We start from the raw sequence: 3,035 nt of genomic DNA, 5'->3' as shown, positions 1-3,035 counted from the left end.
CCTTGCCCCAGCCCTGGGAAGGGGATCCCGGGGGAGCAATGGGGGGACGGTGCCCCCCCATCCCCCGAGAAGGGGATCTCCGGGGAGCGATGGAGGAACCCTGCCCCCACCCCATCCCCCGAGAAGAGGATCCCCTGGGAGCAATGGGGAGGACCCTGCCTACCCCAACCCCATCCCCGAGAAGGGGGATCTCCGGGGAGCGATGCGGGGGACCGTGGCTCCCGGCGCTTTTCTCGGGGAGCAGCAGGGGTCCCGGCCCCTTCCCGCACACCCGTCGGGCTGGGTCTCCCTTCCCAGGCAGAGGCCGTGCCGGGGCTCCATACCTCCGCCTAGCTGGCTCTGTCCCCGGGATAGGCGCTCGGGGGCCCGAGGGATTCATGCCGCCGGCAGCTCGCGCTGCCTACCACCCCCGCAGCCGGGCTGGGTCTCCGCCGTGACTGCTCGCCTCTCGCTCGCTCCCGAGGAAGCGGCGGCTGCAAGAGGCAGAAGCGGAGCTCACACTGCAGCAAGCGCGGCTCCCTCCGGCCGACAGCTCCCTCTAATGAGCGCAGGCTGGCTGCGCCCCCGGCGGGCAGGCCAGCCCCAGCCGGCTCCTCCCCTTCCCCGCCGCGGGCCCCTACGCCCAGCCCTTCAGCATCCCTTTCCCCATTGCCACCGGCGCTCGGCTCCCCTGCCGCTCACACGCCCATTGCTAGGGGCAAGAACAACTCCGGCGCAGAGCCCAGCAGGAGGAGCGCCAGTTCAAGTCGAGTGGAGATTTGCATATAACAAATGAATTACACTCTATTTACATAAGAAATGTGTCTCCACTCCCATCTGAGGACAGAGGAATGATCCGAAAAACTACAAATCTTTAAATAGTTCGCATTATAAACATTTTTAAATGGCCCTCTTTTGTGTTAGGTTTGGAGCATATTCTTTTTTGACCCAGATCCCACTACCAAAGAAATGGCAGCTTTGAGTAATGAATGTTGATTCACTTCTAGAATTTAACAAAATCTAAGATGAACAGTCCTTTAAATTTTAGGGTTAGGTTTTATTAATAAATCATGACCATTTATATGGTGCACTGCTAGGAGTATTTTAATTGAAAAATATTATTTTACAAATATGTATTTAAGTAGACATTCCACAATCTCAGGCCTCTGCTTTGCAAACACAGGAACTGCTATTTGGGTCAGAATGGAAGTTCATCTAATCTAATCCAGTATCTTGTCTCAGAGTGACCCATACTAGATGCTTCAGCAGAAGGTGTAAGAAACTTGTCATAGGCAAATCTGGGGCATGATAGGCTTCATCCTGAACTTTAATAGTTAGAGATTGGCTTAAAGTCAGAGGCATTAGGTTTACTATCCCTTACAAGAGTTATGAATAATAGTAATTGGATAATCTTGATCCTTTTTTTTTTTTAATCATGCTAAATTCTTGGCATCATGGTTTTTAGGCACCATGAGTTTCACAATTCAAATTACATGTTGTGTGAACAAGTATTTCTTTTTATCAGTTTTTAATTTCCCACCTTTTAATTGAATAGCTCTTTGTTCGAGTAACACAGGGAGAATAGTAATTCCTAATCTACCTTCTCTATACCATTCATAATTTGATGTACTTTTATCATGTCCCCTCTTATTTATCTGCTTTCTAAAGTAAAAATCCTTATTGTATGGAAAAACTTCAATGTAGAGCAGCATTTTACACAAACCAATGCCAAAATTAAAACACTATATCCCAACAGATCATTTTATATCAAAAAGAAAGACTGCCCTTTGGCCCAGCAGTCTTTTTTTAGTAAAAAATAAACAGGAATTGAAATCTGTGGTGATGGTGTCATAAGAAATACTTCTAGTTCATCAGAAAAAGCGTTTTTCAGAGGGCAAGAAATTAGTGAAGGAGAATCTGTAAATTTCTGCTGCACATAGTGGTGACCCAAAAACCCAGAAAGTAGTTGATGGGATTGCACTTTCACATAACACAGTGATGATAAGACGTCCCATGATGTGTTAGCACAGATTAAATTTTTCAACAGCTGCATGTAAATATTTTTCACTTGCAGTTTATGACAGTGGTGATGCTACTATTACTGCATAGTTGAGTGTTTTTGTTAAGCATGTGAATGAAAATTTTGATATAATTGAGGAACTGTTGGTCTCTGCCCACTTTGTTCTACAACTAGTGTCTCAGACTTGTTTGAAGAACCGAGAACATGTATTGCAAGAGTATGCAGTGTTGTTGTAGCAGTGCTGGTCCCAGTATATTAGAGAGACAAGGTGAGTGAAGTAATCTCTTTTATGGGACCAATTTCTGTTGGAGAGGGAGACAAGCTTTTGATTGTACACAGGACTCTTCTTCATAGTGACAGTTAGTGAAAATGTTAAGCTTGATTGGTCCAAATTCGACAGTATTTGTACAGATGAGGCACCTGCCAGGACTGTCCAGAAGAATGGTTGAGATGTTTTGCTAGAAAAGTTTTTGGGTTCTGTATCAGACCGACTGTCCTCCACTTTAGGAAGTTATGTGGTTGAGCATTTTGCTGAATGAGTTAATCTCAAGGACCCACTCTTACTGCTCATTTCCTAAACTTCTTGTAGCCCTGAGACAAATCAGTACCTCCAGAATCCACCCATACCCACATAATTGCACTCCAGAACAAAAGGGTTAAATGTGGCACATAGATGAAATGTGCCTGTAACTTCTGTATACTTCAAAGTTAACTATATGGACCTGAGGGTATAATTTGGCCTGAAACTTTTATTTAAATAGTGTTCCTAGACACAGCCCTTAAAATTGTAAAGGAAATGTTCCAAATATGAACCAAATGTAAACTCATACACAGTTGTCTTTCTGTGAAAATAAACAAAGAGCCTAAAATAAAACAACGTTAAACCTCTCCCATTCATATCAATAAACATTCATGGAGCATGTTGGCAATCCTCATGATTGTATTGAGATGTTTTTCTTAAACTTCAGCTCCTGGGGGCGAGTGATCACAAAATAATCTCTGCTTTCTTTTTTTAAAAAGTTTCTAGCCCTCATGG

The 3,035-nt window shown here is 44.6% G+C and overlaps 1 protein-coding gene across 2 annotated transcripts in view; it reads right to left on the bottom strand.

Moving 5' to 3' along the window:
- The window catches only part of LPGAT1 (lysophosphatidylglycerol acyltransferase 1), a 155,963-nt gene extending 155,453 nt beyond the window's left edge, over positions 1-510 (bottom strand). For both annotated transcript variants that reach the window (XM_026652544.2, XM_026652545.2), the window contains exon 1: positions 324-510. The gene's annotated coding sequence lies outside the window, so the exon portion shown is untranslated. The remainder of the gene's footprint in view (positions 1-323) is intronic.
- Positions 511-3,035: the final 2,525 nt, after the last annotated feature.

This window comes from Terrapene carolina, unplaced genomic scaffold (assembly GCF_002925995.2).
Source record: "Terrapene carolina triunguis isolate 2854851 unplaced genomic scaffold, T_m_triunguis-2.0 Scaffold120, whole genome shotgun sequence".
In the NCBI taxonomy this organism is placed as follows: domain Eukaryota; kingdom Metazoa; phylum Chordata; order Testudines; family Emydidae; genus Terrapene; species Terrapene triunguis.
The sequence above is the reverse complement of the archived record's forward strand: the minus strand, read 5'-3'. Positions and strand labels throughout refer to the sequence as shown.